Source organism: Anopheles arabiensis, chromosome 3 (genome assembly GCF_016920715.1).
Source record: "Anopheles arabiensis isolate DONGOLA chromosome 3, AaraD3, whole genome shotgun sequence".
NCBI lineage: Eukaryota > Metazoa > Arthropoda > Insecta > Diptera > Culicidae > Anopheles > Anopheles arabiensis.
This window is the reverse complement of record NC_053518.1, coordinates 63,775,693-63,792,612: the sequence shown is the minus strand read 5'-3', so window position 1 is coordinate 63,792,612 and position 16,920 is coordinate 63,775,693.

Below are 16,920 nucleotides of genomic sequence, written 5' to 3'. Positions count from 1 at the left end.
ATCGTTTTGAAAGAGCTTATGTATACGTGAAATGTGTTACAATTATGAACAATTCAGGAGTAATAGTGTTGGCCTTACTGCTGCGTTCTATATTAGACTTATGTGAAAATCAATAAAATTAAGTCTATATAGTTTTTAATCAGTTTTTAATTCGTATAGAAGCGTGCGCAATCAAAGGACGGCACCCCGTAGCTTCTAAAACGGACTCCGGTGACGGTTTGTGGACGTCGTATAAGCCTGTTCCGGTATCTACCACATCTTGGCACTGTTAGACGAAAATCAGAGCATCGAAAGAAAGACCAGCTCTTAATGGCCGACGACCCTGAGCGACAGGAAGCTCCAAAGGAAATGAAAACCAAGGAACAAGTCGTTACATCGAGGTGTTCACTTGGCCTGGAGGACGATGCAACCAGACAAACAGTGAAATAGACCCTGAAAAACATGAAACATTTCAGGAATCATAAATATCAATGCGACCATTTAAGGCGAATGTCGGAGGGATTTCGATATAACGAAATTCTTGTTTTTGCTATGTATTTTTTTTTTTATTGAACTGTTACATCTTAATTAGGCCATACGGCCCGTTGAAGATTAATAAATAATAATAATAATAATAACACTCTAGTTCTCGAACTGGTCCAACATCTCCCAGCTGTGTCCCATCGACTTTATCTGGACAAACATGATGCAAAAGCTCTACTTCAACAATTTTGTTGTGACAACTTAGGAGAAATTAATAAAAATCGAAGGTAAATCTGAAAACATACCTACACGCATGACTTCGTTCGCCACGGCGAAAAACTTTCTTCTTCTTCTTCATTTGGCACAATAACGGTTGTCGGTCACGGCCTGCCTGTACAACTTGTGGGGTTGGCTTCAGTCCGTCCTACGTATGGCTGATTGGAGCTTGATCCCATGACGGGCATTGTTGTTAAGTTAAGTCGGGTTGTTAAATCGTACAATTTCACGACTGTACCACGAGACCGGCAAAAATCTTTACAATATTAAAAAAATAATAATAATAACTAGAATAAAAATATTGGAAAAAATGGTTATAGAAAACGAGTTTCATTTCAAAACGTTGAAAATTGATTAAAGTTAAGCTATCTAAACCAATTTTAATGAAAATGTAGGCAATACTACAGAATAGTAAAATGAGAATGGAATGGAAAATGGGGAAGTAGTTGACTCATTGATTAATTGATTAATTCCACTAAATCCGTATAAAATAGGAAAAAACAGCTATTTATTCAGTACCAACAAACACAGAAAAGAACTGTACGTTTTATACACACGCAAAAAAAACTGCGCTATATACGACGTTTGTCTCGAATGATTTATCTTACGTTTTTATGTTTGTCGAAATCAATTTGCCACACGCAACTTAACCTTTAACGGCGCAATAGAACCCCTACACAATAGCGCTACGATTACTCCCACACACGAAATTAACCTATTAATTTCCCATCTCGTACGCACGTAACGAAAATTATGCGCCAGTATGTTTGTTTTCCGGTGCGACAAAAATAGTACCCAACCTCCCTGCGCCACTGCGAATCCATGCGCGGCAGCAAAACAAACGTGCGAACTGGTTTCTTTGAGACTGTAGCCCCCCTACCCCCCAAAACAACAACAAAACGACCACGCACGCTAAGTGGATAATAAGCATCCTCCTCCCAGCAACTTCTGGGAAAGTGCATCCGTTTTCACTCAGCCTTCAGCGAGTTTGCCAAAAAAAAAGAATTTTGCTCACCCTGACCCTGGCTGCCGAAAGCCGTGCCACTTCGAACCAAGGATGTGCACCACCAATGGGCACCAACACCAGAGGGCCACCGAACTCTCGTGCCTTCGCCGCGGACTTGTTGCTTTTGCGACATCGCCCCATAGCCGACAATGGGCGACAACCGCCGGACGGTGATCTTAGATCGACTTCGGGTGCAATTGACAGAGAGAAAGAACAATGCGCACACAATGCATATGGTGGCTTGCGCGATTCCATTACGCGCGCTTTTAATTGCGTTTGGTTGCACGCAATCCTGTCCATCGATTGCCAACGAGGCGTGATCCGGCAAACGATCTACGGTTTACGAGTGTACGTTGGAGTGTTTGTCGCTAGTTTGGCTTCAGCACCTTTTAGCAATTGATATGCCCTTGCAAAGTCCACACTTTGTGTGTGCCTTTGTGTGTGTGCCATGAACAATAAATTCAATTGCACATCCAATGCACATCCGAATCGCGATGACGTGCGCAGCGAACGCTTCAATGCTGCGATTTGGTGACTTGTTCGGCTGTTTCCCATATTTATCAACAGCCCAGCTCAGTGGCTCGGTAAAAATGGCATTAATTTAAACAAGCATAACGCCAGCCACCCTTCAGCGCAAGGTTTCCGCTTGGGCGAGGAATCACTTGAAAATGTTTGGGCAATTTGTCTGTCCTGTGGCCCTGTTCCAGTGGTTGCAAACATGTTTCTTCTCTTTATGTTGTGTTTTTTTTTTCTTCTCATAGCTGTATTACACATCACATGTCAAAGTTCATTGGCGAAATTGAAACTAAAATATAAAAAAAAAAACGATTGCCGATCACTGCCCTTGTCAATGCATTCGATAGAGGTTTGATGTGATGCAAGCCATCTTCATATGGCTGAAGATCAACCCTTTTCGTGGAGCTATATTGTGTTTTATGACTGCGACAATCGCAGCCCCAATCCGATCGGTCAAATCACTCAAATGTGACGATGCACTTCGCAACCAGTACCGAAAGTTGCTGCGAAAGCCCACCGCATATATCGATGACAATCGGATTTTGAGCGTCTCTTTTCCTTCTTCCTGCGCTACCTGCCCTGTTCCAAAAACGCACCCAACTGTCCAGCGGGTGCTTTATGCGTGCCCTACCGCCACCCAGCAATGGAGCCGCATGGTGGTGGGTGTGAAAATGGCGGAAAATAAATACATCGATCCGAAACAAATGCGTGTCGCGAAGCAAAAGCTTGCCACAAGGTGACGGTGACGATTCCGCGGGTGAAAGGAATCGCGCACTCTCTTTCTGTCCCCGTACCGGTACGGTCCGGTCTCGTACTCTTTCCTCTGGTGGGCGGGTGTTGCGGGTGTTTGTGTGGCCCCCCACCCCGGTGGCCTCGTCGTGCGGAACGGTATGCGTCTGCGCAACCAGTGAAAGACACACTCTCGCGCACATTGATCAGGGAGATCGCGCGGTGAGGTGGTGGTCCGGCGGACGAACGGACGGACCGACCGAAAGAAAGGATGAGCTTGTACGGTGGATGGTGTGTCGGCCGGGTCAACCCACCGGCCGTTAGGCTAGCGGTCGCGGCGGGACGGTTAGCGGCGATGATCTAACGTCCAACGAAACCGCACAATAACAACGCACAGCAGCAGCGGCAGCAACAAAAAAAAAACTGTTCCAGTTGTGAGTTTTGCGATCGAGCCAAGTGGCCGAATTGAAGCACTTGACGACTGTGCCCGGGCAGCCGAAAATGTGGTTTGCTGTGAGGTGAGGTTTCGAAATGGAGACTAAGCATTTTATTACACGTTCGTGCACGATATGTCCTGGTTTTTTAAGGTGATCGGTGAAAATTGGATAGAGGGTTGGGATTGGACGAGGAAGCTAAGAGTGGACAGTGGTTTTGTGCAAAATTTATTGGACGCATTTCTAGCGGCTCCAGGGAAAAGCACTCACCGTGGTCTATGGGGATAGTTGTGTAGTAACGTTTAATTATGTAGGGAAAAGGGAACATAATAATTCCGAGTTATTGCCATGCAACTTCGTTCGGCAGGTTGTCATACGATCCCAGACAGGTAAGTATGACAGTTTTTCAATAAAGTGAGCAAATTTGTAAAATCGTGAAAAATCCTAATTGATCTTGTCCATACTGTGTTTTATTCAGGATAAATTCAGGATAAATCTCATCTAGTTATAACATAACTGCATTGATGTGCATTCTTCTATTTCCTCTATTTGGTGTAACCACCAACCGATCAAGCCGGTTTATGTACAGGCGATTAAGGCTTACTATTAAGTAAAGGCGAATCTAGCCAGAAGTGTTAAATTGTACTTAAAATATAGTAAATAAAAACATTAAGCACCACGCAGCAGCTCAATAATGGTCCATACTACGAGGGATGGGTGATATAAGGCTTGAACCCACGACGGCTATGTTGTTGAGTTCTACGAGTTGACGACCGTTCCACGTGGATCTCCCACTGATACACATAAGCTGCATTATTGGGTTCAATTATGAACTTCAATTATGAAACGATCCCTCCATATACACAAGCAAGCAAGATGAACGTATCACATTTAATCATTTCAAATAAGATTGTTTTTTTCTTACCTCAGTATTTTGCTGTTCCAATAAACTAAATTAAACAGAACAAAATATTAAAGATGATTTTGAACTTACTTCCATGGCACAACACAAAAGATTTACACAGAACAGAATTAACCAAAGAAAATACTCAAGTAGCATCGAGAAGATGCTAGAGACTACTGTACATGTTCATTTTATCATAAAATATTCTCTTTTCCTTTCTATAAGCATCGGACGGTAAGCGTGGCCACGGTTAATGTGATGTTTGCATGATCAGATCTAAATGTCATTCAGCTGAAGTTTGAAGCTCCAACACTCACAGTGCAACAAAATGAAAATAGTACAGTGTATCATCATCTCACAGCACAACTGAAGTGTAATATCTTTCTCATGTTTGTGTCTTCTCCAAAATAGCGCACAATTAACGAGCGCACAATTAAATCAATATTCGATGATGATAGCAGCAGCGATAAGAAGCACAATAAGCAAGCCGTTTATTGCATAGCATTAATAACCTCAATTACTGATACACTACACTCCGGTCAGTTACTGTAGAGAAAGAGTAAGGTAGAAAAGATGCGTGTAAGAAATGACCCCACCTCCCCAGTAACAGTAACGTTTTATCGATTGTCTGCCTGATGCTGCTGGTTCAAGTTCGGCGTACGGTGACGGTGAGAGATGGTGAAATTGGAGAGTGTGATTTCGATGCGTGCAAAAACAGCGAACCTTCTCGCCACCATGCTTCGACTGGCAGTTGGTAGCGTAACAACCGCTGGTCAATAAAAAAAACCCGCAACCAATGGCTTTCAATTAATTGGAAGAGGAGGAGGGGGGGAAGTACACCGGTCTGCACGTATAATTTTGCCAGCAACCAGAACTGCCATCTAAAACTCCCCCCAATAACACACAATTGCAAACGCCAAATTCCATCGCGGTAAAGATACAAGTAGGAAAGTCGTAATGCGTTCGTTTTAAAAACGTGCACTATTAAGATCCACGTGTACTGTCGTGCGTCCCATAAAATCCTTCGTCACTGCCCTCCCCCCAAGGGAAAGTCGTTGCTTTTCTGTTTGTTCACACTTGCGCCGGCAGATGGCTATCGCTAGACGACAGGTCGCCCGCCGCCAGACTGCATGACTCCTCCACCGTCGTGCGGCGACGTGCGGAAACTGTTATGACTGACCCGGTGCATTTGCCGAGTAAGCAAGTGTAGAAGGATGAACCTGCCAATCATCGGACAGTGTCCGATTGAGCTGTCGAGGTGTGTTTGTGGGAACCGATCCGGAGAGGGTAAAACCCGTCTGTCTGTCTGTCCGTCTGGCGCACAAATGTCGCAACGAACGGAACGGACTCTCGATGCTTCCGTCAGCTGACTGACGGTGCTTCGGTGCAAGTGTTAACCGGACACACTGTTTGTTCAGCCTGTATTGCACAAAGCGGCTCATTACAACCGGTACAAATGGACGTTGCGCGTGTTGTTGCTTCGTTCCGTTGCGCTATTATGCGATCGAGGTGGTGTGCATGTTGTTGGTTTAAATCTGTGAGGAATGTAATGTGTGATGTTGATAATACCCCTAGAGAGGTATGAAGAATTGTTTGCACTAAAGGCAACAGAAACTAATAATATCATTTTAAGAAATACTATAAAAATCACAGCCTTTAAACCCCCGTTTCTAAAGCATCGATCACTAGTACTGCCCCTTGACAGCGGCACTTGTGATAGCGAACGACGAACCGCTGCGCCACTAATTGCTCGTAAAACTTTTGTCACCCAGCACTGGCCAGAAGAACATTGCCACATAGAGCAATTTTCCAACTCAACCAGCTTGTTGTTGTGTTCTTGCTTTTTTGTTTGCTGAAGCCACATGCAATCAGCAACCTTCCATGCTGCACATTACACCCATTCCGTTCTGGGTGTTGTTCAGAGCTTTTAAGCAAACCAAACCATTGCTCAGAAAAAATGCAGAACAACAATCCATTGCGGGTTTTGCCAAATTGTGAAATGTTACTCGTTTGTTTGCACCAAAAAAACCCAAACCACGCACTCTCTAGTGGGACGATCCAAATGACCTGCCACCTGCCATTTATCACTCTCGAGCGCCATGAAAGTTGCACCACCATTCACCACTCGGCCAGCGAGTCCGGCGCACGTGTGCGGAGCGTCATATAATCTGCTACTATCTGCCGCAGATGGAGGATAAAAATTGCCAACGGGTGCGAGTCTGTTACCGTGAGGTGTGCAAGTGAACCGTAGGTCGGCCGGCTGGTCGGTCAGCCAACTCGGAAGCAGTCGGCCGTGTCACGAAACTTTTCTTTCCCGATGTTTTTTTTTTCACTCTCTCACTAATGTGTGGTGAGTGTAGGCGTTCGAATGCTGCATCCAAATGTGGATGTGAAACGTCTTGCGTGCGAGGGGCGTTATAGGGACGATCGGTGAAGATGGGATGAGCGTATGTAAGCTGATGCTAATTGTAATGAAATAATGATCCGTAAAATGATTCAGGTGTCTGGTGTAATCGTTGTTTGTTGTTTATTTTTGGCAAAATGGTTACCTTTTAGTTATGAAAACAGTTTTTTTGCCTAAATAATTTAGTTATCCTTTCGTAAGTTTGAAGTTTAAAAAAAATCGCATTCGTTTTAATAAATTAACTGAACCATAATGAGCTATGATCTAGATCCCTGGCTGCAGCCTCCCATCCATGTAGACACCCGATCTCCGGCAGGTCTCGCTTCACCTGATCCAGCCATTGAGTTCGCTGTACTCCCCCTCATGCCGAACTGGGGATTGCTATCGAGCATCTTCTTGGTGGGGCATGAGTCCGGCATCTGGGAATCAATGTTAAAGATTTTCTATTTCAACAACAACAGAACAACACCATATTCGTGCACTATTTTTTATTCAAAAGGAACGGCCATATTGTTTACGTTTGAAATGTACTAAATTCAAATTAAAAATTATTTCCTCTTCTTCTTCTTCTCCGGGGTCATGCCAACCTATACAGACCGCCACAGAAATTATTTAAAATGTTTTATAGATTAAACGATTAAACATTCACAATTGACAAATACGAAATATTAGAGTCTGAAGAAAATATTTCATAAATGCAATAATTGTTTGTGATAGAACTATTCCTATTAGAAATGTTCTAACACATAACAAAACATTCACACATTTACATTTACTTCTTTTTATATCGTGTTGTAAAGATCCTTGAATTTACCATACGATTCTTTATGGGTATAAAGAGTATATGGTAAATAAAGTCACCCTCCATAATCCATAATCATTCAATAGGTTCAGTCCCGTGGTTCAGTCAACAACTCGAACGACTCAATATCATACTCATCATGGGATCAATTCTAGAATAGACCGCCCATTCGTAGCAAGGACTGACTATCCGGCAGCGTGACACTGAATCTCACCGCGTAGGACGTTAGACCAAATAGATGAGATGAATTCATTATCATAATCATAATTAAAGTTCTATAAACGACAAAGCGTGTAACACAACATCAAACATAAATAATAACAAAATAGAATTTTAATAATAGAATCAGAAGTGTATAAATAACATTGGCGTGATCTGACCCAGCCTAACTTGATCTAAGCGAGAACGATCGCAGCGATGGTCAAAAAAGTGCCACACTGTACGCATTGCTTGAACAAGCAACTCTTGAAATAAATTGGAGTGTTCTATCTAGTCATTCCTGTTCGAGTTTTGTTAACCGTTTTATTAAAATCTGATACGTGTTCTTCACGTTTTTTGAAGATTTTTTTTGTTCAAAATATCCTCTAATAGCTATAGACTTTATTTGCTTTATTTGCTAAGCAATGGAATCTAAAAAAAAAACAAAACAGCTGAATCCGAATTAAATAAAACCTTATTTTGTGTTTTTAAAAAAAAAGTAGATTTCTGTATAATTTACTATTTCAACAAATAAAATTCTTCAGTAACGCATAATGACGAAACAACATACGTGATCATGCCAGCCTATACAGGCTTACAAAACTTCTTTACAAGACGCATCCGGATAGTCACTATGAGGTTTGAATCCATGGGTAAAAGGCATATACTAAACGATTAATAGCCTCGCAAAAGTCAGTTAGTTCCAAAATAATATAAAAATAACCAAACCAATTTAATACAGAATCAAATTAATTTTGTCTTCACAAAACCTGAAAAACATAATGATATACTTCTTTCCTGGGATTATATATTGATCCATTTAATTGTATCATTGCCCTATCTCTTCATAATAAAATGCCTAACATATCATCAAAACAAGAAAAGCTTCAGCTAACTACAGACAAGGTCATTGAATCTATGGTTTCATTGTAGGAATAAAACCATAACACACGCTCTATCCGCTCTTTAAGCACTTCCACGTGCAGCAACCACATTGTTTAAGTGGCTTATCTCCTTCTCAGCTTTACAGATCAATAAACTGTGAAACAATTCTCAATTAGCTGCATGGGAACAGTTTCAAAATATCTAAAGCATGAATTTATGACTTCATAAATCACGATCATCCAAAGTCGTCAAACTGAACGGACACTCACTCGAAAGCAAAACAAGGCGTTGATCAAACCGTCCGAAACCATAACACAGTAATACGCGTTGATACCGTTCCTTTCTTAGAGGTCAATCTATTACCAGCGTCCTACACGCAGCCGCGGCCCCCAGGCAAGCGCACCCTGAGGTGCATTTTTATCGCACTGGCGACCAGATCGTGGTCACTAGTCCAACGAGATGCATCGAGGCTGTAGCTGGAAATATAACTGCCCAACTGACTAAGCGACAAAGAGACGCCAACCAAACAAGGTCACACCGCTGCATACAAACATGCGTGGTGCAAAGGGGCTCCAACGTCAGCTCTCATTTTGCAAAATTCGACACATTCGCTCTAAGCTTTATAGCACCTCGTAAGTTGTCCCCTTCTTAGCCCTGAAATCTTCCGCCAAGATCAGGAGTAATCGTAGCCGGATTGCTAAAAAAACAGATGCCACCTGCCTTTTACAGCAAGGAATCGGAATCGGAGCCCTGTTCACGATTCTCACACCGCAAAACGAGTAGGAAACCCATGGACAGACACAGGTGGCTTATCTGCATTTGGTCATTGGGGTGTAAGACATCGAGTGAATGTCCGGATGCTGTGGCTTGGGGGTTGAACGATAGATCTATCCTCACGTTTACGACTCATTAATCTGGCGACCCGCCGTCGATCGTGCTGAAATGGATGAACGCAACTCTGAAGGAAATTGTACCAGAATCTTTACCCTGAATTGAATCTCCCAGCCCGGGCAAGGTAGTCCGTTTTCAAGAGAGCGCGATAGGCAAGGTCTCTTTGTAGTATTTTTTTCTGTATGTTATCAATCATCGTCGTCCATCGTTAGCTAGCCAGTGGGTGCGTTGTGCCGTGGCGATCGTGACGTTGAACGAGCGATCAAAAACGTTTTTTTTGTTTCGAGGGTGTGAGCACCCGCTGTCAGCGACGTTGACGCATTAAACTTGAACTTCACTCGCCACGTTTTGGACGCACCCAACTAACCGACGACTCCAATGATCTTGAACGACAGTATCAACCGTAAAAACAACTGTGGTCGTTTTGATCAGAAGGTTACCCGGATTGAATTGATCACCATTGGCTCGTTGATTTTCCAGCGAATAAAAGATTTTCTTTTGTTGATTTGGAAATTTGTCAAGCAGTTGACTGACAGCAGGGTATCGAGCTGGGTAGCAATGTGGCCAATTCACACCTGCCATCTGCATTCTTTAATTGATCGTAACTAATGATCTGGCTGGACCCCACGCTACCGAAGGTTGATTACCGTCCGATCAAATGTTCATTAATAACAACACGCGGTTTGTGATGGATCAGATCCGATCGTTGCGAAATTGGAGTATGCATCTTATAGTTTTATTTTGCACCTTAGGGCAATCTTTAGACTGAGCAATCATTAATCTAATATTAAAGAATACCAAAGACATTAGAAACACGTGTCCACACGGGTTTATTGTTCCGGAGCATAACCATTCTAATTACTATTGAGATTTGGCCCTCTTATAAGATTCTGACGAAACCCTCTTGGAGTTTTTTAATGATCATAAGGTACATTTTGTGCAGTTACAGTTTATTAAAATAGACCTCGAAATAGCTATATCGTTCTATATCTAGTTGGTCTCCGATGTAAAAACAAACCCAACTAAAAAGACTCTACAATGGCTTAATAGTTAGTCTTGAGACCTTTTGCGTAATGTGAATCGATTCAATGTGTATCAATGAACTTTGTGTTTTCAAGGGAAGACAAACCATGTTAGATCATTTGATAGTCGTAGTCGACAAAGTACGGCTCGCACGTCTTTAGTAAATGAATGACGTTTTGTCATCAAAACTAGGAGGAGTACATATTATGATTTCCTTTTTGAATCACTGGAAGTTGTGATACTATCACCTGCTATGCACCTGAGAATATCTAAATAGTTGTTAGTAATGGAATATACAAATAACATGCTGACTAACATACGTTGAACTAGCTGCAGATATTAGTTTAGAGTTCAGCTATTGATAAAATGATATGTGTCCGCGATTAAATTTATCGTTTTAAAGTGAATAGACGCAGTTAAAGTAAAAAGACACCAGAAGATTTTATTGAAATGAGGATTAGTAGTGGGTAATACATTTCATTTAACGATTGATTTAGCCAAGTTTGGTACTTTCTTGCACCTACTGAACCTACTGCGTGATAATATGCTACATATAATGTCCTATGTATGTTATAAAGTGATCGGAGCATGATCTACAAAACCTTTCTCTTTAAATTAACTTTGAAAAATACAATTTAAAACGTTTTAAAGTCGTTAAATTTTTGTGTAAAGTTAGAACGTTTTATTCAATTATATAAACTATCAATAAATACTTTAAGTATTATAACCGAATAATAACCGAAAAAAAACAGCAATAATAGGCTACCGATTGGTAAGGGAAACGATCCACGTCTGATATTGTTGGTGCTGGTATGTCCACCATTAGACCACCTGTTTGTTCGTTGTCTGCTAGATTAGATTGTGATTTAACTATGTGACCCTACGTAAACACATTAACGAAACTGTTACCACATTAACGACAGCGCGTTTAAACAATTATCTATGTTAAAACGATGTTTATTTATTGCCATTTAAGGCATAACCAAATGGAGTTATAAAACAGCGTGCAAAATCTCATGAATCACCGCTGCACATGTTCAAGTGTTTGTGTGCTGAAAGCAGTAACAGAGCACTAAGAAGAAAAGAAGGGCAGTGCTACCTAAGGCTTCCCATAATGTGCAAACGATCTAAACATTACGATAAGCCCGATTTATGATGCCGAACCGCAACGCGCTTAGCGTCAAAACAAGTGCTTAGTGCGCGCGCCGGTTTGCCATTTTCCATCATTTCACAACGAGCCTGCGCGCCTGCATCACAAATGGAAAGCCCATTGTGTTGAATCAATAATCCATTTAGCTGAACTTACTAACCTCGCACATGGTGCCGGCTCAACGATACCTGGGTAAAGTAGGAAGAGAGGGGGTCCTTTCCCGGTCGCATCTCGAATGCGCATCGAAAGGCTGATATTATACTCAACATCAACTAATTGCTTGATTATGGACCGGTATGTAAGGAGTGGAGCGTGCGCAAAGCGGGACTAATAAACGAACTAATAAACACAAACGAACCAACGAACGCTGCCTCCGCGGCCGAGTGCCGAAAATTTTGCGGATTGAAAGCGAAAAATGATTTATTTATCATCGTGTGTTGAATTAATGGACGCTTCCGTATCTCTGCCCGACCGCGGGTAAGGGTGCTTTTCCCGCTTTCCAGCATCGGATAACGGGCGGATAACATGATTGGATCCGGCTTAGTGCACGTGGTGTGTCGATGGTGACGTTTCGACGGTGGAAAACAGCCATCATACAATCACCGTCCCGACCCCGTTGGGTGTACTACCTCATCTCATAAATCATCGTCTTTCTTTCGCCGTACTACCAACACGGTGGCCGCCGCCACCTGGTCGGCTACCGGACTCGATCGGACAAATCGACATAATGGTTAGCTGCCACCAACGCGACGGGCGCGAGAACGCGATGAAACGCGACGATTAATTCGGCCCACAGCGGACGCACTCACCTCTTGGGTCAGCAGTACACCAGTAGCAGCATGAGGTTAGAGCGCAGGTTGCATAAGTGGCGCGGCTACACTTGAGCCGGGCCCACTTGAGCAAACTTCAATTTCGTTGGACCCGACCGGTCGCGTGAAATGGTGTCACACCACCAAATTGCCACCGTAGTTCTTGCCGTAGTGCACTTTTACCGTACGCATCTATCCCTTGCAGAGCGCGGGTTAGCCTTTTTGGACGTCATTATGCACATGTGTGTACACGGCACCCTTCCCTTTTAACCCTTGCCAACATGCGGTCGAATAATTATTCTGCCCAAGTGGACCAAATGGGGTCCATCGGTGGGGTTCGCTCTTATTTCGGCGCCTCCAAAATGTGGCAAGCAAATTGCGCCAATCATTTGGGAGCGTTCTCTTGGCGAAGAAATTTTGAACAACCCAAACGGTAGCCCTTTTGGCAGCGTATTTCAGGGATATTTACATAATTAAAAAGACACAGCGTAGTGAAGTGACCTTAAGACAAAGGAAATATTTCGAAAACGTTATGCAAAATAGAAGTTTTATAATGGTTATAAGGGAGATATACGAACATGATCAGTGCGCTGCTAGAAGATCGCGTCTATTTTAATCTCCATATTCTACTTGTAACTACATTATATATCCGTTCCAGAAGATCGAATCTGTCTGTACAATTATGTGTAGCCTGTTTAATTCCTGAATTATCTGGCTTTTTAGACCCTGTCATTAAGAAATCGATTAAGAGATATGAACAAATACATATTACAATCAATGAACACGTGTTTTCTTCAGAAATTGTGAAATTTGGATCATCTAACTTTTAAAACAGCGGAGTACAGTAGCACAATAATTTCATTTCATTTCATTTCATTTATTAATTCAATATCCGCCATCAAGGCTAAATAAAACAGACTTAAAACTAATTAAACCCTAACAAATAAACAAACTAATTCATGAAAAGCTAAGCCTAACTAAACTAGTCTTGACCTAGCAAAAAAATTTAAGAAAAAAAAACATAATATGTTGTTAATATAATAGTATAATAATTATAATAGCCTTAATAATTATAATATTGTTATGCAAAATAAACAAACGAAAAAGAAAATAATGAGATGATAAGTCCCACCACCTCTTACGCCAACACAGGTTTCAGAACGAAGGACGTATTTTTACGATAATATTTCACTAGGTATGTAGGTAGTTTAGAATAAATTAAAAATTTACGAGCAAATGGTGGCATCGGACACCATTCAAAATACTTCACCGAGTCATACATACTCCCAAGACGACCAACGTATAGTATAGTTCCATCAAGAAAAAACGGGTCTAGCACACTCTTAAACAATCAGGACATAACTGCGACATGAATAGGACCAGTTCCACTGGTACCAACACCGGCTCCAGGGCACTAGTTTATGAAGCAGAAGAACCTAATGTATCTGGAAATGGCCACTTACAATCATCAATGAGTGAATCTTGCTGTGACCTCCCAGACTGCATGCAAACAGCAAACTCTCCAAAACTTAATTAGGTTGTCCACTTGTTCGCACGCGTGTCTCAAAATTATGTTGTCTCTTTCTTATATATTTTTTGTGTAATTTGTTTAATATGTCAAGAAAAATCTTATCATCATTATCAAGCTCGTGATGACAAATGCAGTTGTACATTACATAGTGACATAGGACTTCTACAATAGAATAACATTACACAGTTTGTTTAACATACTAGTTAATTTGGCCCGGTTGCAGGATATTGCAACAGAACCTTAGAGGTGTATACTGCCTGCAGGGCACATTTAAAGGTTTTCATGCACATGTAGATAAACAATTCTGTTCTCTTTTGAAGTCTTTTTACTAATACTCTATATGACCGTGTTGCTATCTTGGTACAGGTTCCTATCAAATTCCTATCCCGGTTCATAGCCCATCAATTTTTTTGTTTTATCTACAATATATGGTAAATGTTACTGTTTCCATTACATTAGGAACCATGGTCCACTTTCTTTCTCAGTATGTTTTACTATCGGCTAGACTCGTGGTACAGTCGTCAACTCGTACGACTTAACAACATGCCAATCATGGGTTCAAGTTCCAAATGGACCGTGTCCCCATACGTATGACTGACTTTTTTCCTGCCATGGATTATCAAAAAGTTATTGAAAACCAAGCCCCGCTGTGGTACAGGCCTTGACCGACGGCAAACGGTTGTTGTGGCAAAGAAGAAGATGTTTGACTATTCTGCTATGATTGACCATTTTTACAACCACATACTACATACAAAAATTTAATTTAGTCATCTTTCAGTCAGTCTTTTTTATAGAGACTTTGAGCCGATTGGCCACATTCGCCTCTTTTAATAATGTTATCTATACCTAAAATTTAACAATCTGCTTTGCAAGCCATTTGTGGTTTGCAAATTACCTTATACCGGATAGACTCAGTTTACTTAAAACTATCTGTTGATTTTATTGTCTGTAACAATTTGGTTTTGGTTAAAGTTGTTTATAAAAGTTAGTATTATGAAGGAATTTTAAAAGGCGAATGAAGGAATGAAATATGAAGGATTTTTTTTTATATTGGCAATCGCTGTCTGGTGAGAGAATGTTTTCGATGCTGTGGTCCAATTGGCAGGTGATGCGTTCTGCTGTATAACCATGGCATTCGGTTAAGATGTGACGGATGGTAATGTCGACGCCACAGAAAATTTAGTCGTTCTAAACTTTTGGAATAGCTACTGTTAAATGTCATGACATGTTCATATGATATATGGATGCGAGTCTCCCATCCACAGAGGTCACTGTCACGGCTTATTATTGACCCGTGCCCCACCTTCTGCAAGAATATTTGAGCACCAAGCAACCATGTATGTGCCAAATGCTAATAAAAACAATTGCACTAACTTCATTCAACTTTGTTACTTTATCATTTTCCCATATATAAAAGAAACCCTAACCTAGGAATGTCCTTATTCCGTGTATATTATTGTCCCATTACTTTTTCCTATAAGAGTTGCTGTTCATTTCAGGTTTTCAGTTCAGTTTAGTTGTATTGCCACTGCTGAACCATACGATAATTTTTCCCGCAAGATATACTTTCAATGGATTATTGAAATTCAATTATTTATATTTTGCTTTTTTCAACTGTTTAACACAACTCGTACAAAGCCTTATCCACGCATCTACGTATGAAGGCCCGATCCATGGGAAATATAAACCCGTTATATGCATGTTTTTAAGATCTTCATGTGGACCTAATTTTCAGCTCCAATGTGTTCACTATATTGCATTGTACCCGAATTTTTGGAGTAATCTATAATGAAAAATTGTATTTGTTCAACGTTCATACTGTACGATTTTGCAATCCTTTCTAGCGAGCATTTGATTTCACTTGGATGATACAGTGAACCCTCTCTTATTTGACACCTCTCCAATTTGAAAAACCTCTCTTATTTGAACATTTTGCACAGTCCCTTGATTTCCAGTACATTTTTGTTCCTCTAATTTAGAAAACCTCTGAAATCTGTGTCCCTCTTATTTGTGTATGGTGTTGCCATGGTTATTGAAAGATGTGTGCTCAAATTGGCGATTCTGTTCGCAGTTTCCTATAGCAACAGTTAAGGCTGCATACTAAATGTTCTGTCTCTTTCTTGTTTGGATGGACCTTTCATTCACTTTTCACCTCTGTAATTTGAAAACCCCTCTTATTCGACAGTCCCATCGCCTCTCAAATAAGAGAGGGTTCACTGTAGTTCGAAGCAAGTACTTTTTTGTCTTACTTTTTGTTTAAATGTTTTGTACCACACAACACTACTCTGCATGATCAAATAGATGGAACGGGGTATAATCTTTACCACACAATTATTTAGAATCACTGGGAATAATTTGATGATTGTTGATACACTTACAATACGTTGGTAGAAGAAAACAATGATGTCTTTCGATTTGAATATCTCAATGATTCTATCAATCTACCATTGCTTGTTGCCTCAAAGAAAGGCATCCTCTTTATGAAATAAAAATCATCCAAGCACCCATAGTTGGTTAGCAAACCGTTCTATAGTGAGTAACTTTTTCGTACAGGAAGATCCTATAGTGAGCAATCGTTTCACCTATGAGCGTAACGTGAGCGTGACGTGAGCGTCACCTCTTACTTCGTTTTGTATAGGGAGATAAAGAAAGCAACCAACGGATGGCAATTAACCACTCAAGAATCGTTGATATTTTTAAACTTATTTTTCAACATATCTAACTTTTCTCCAATATTGGTGCCGTAGCATAGGCTTAGCGTAGCATCGTCAAGTCGTATGACTTAAAAACGTATCCTTCATGGATCTTAGCCCGGTACAAATCGAGACCCATTGATATTTGATTGATAAGATCAATATTTAATATTTACTGATCGACTGTGATCAACAGAAATTGCATTT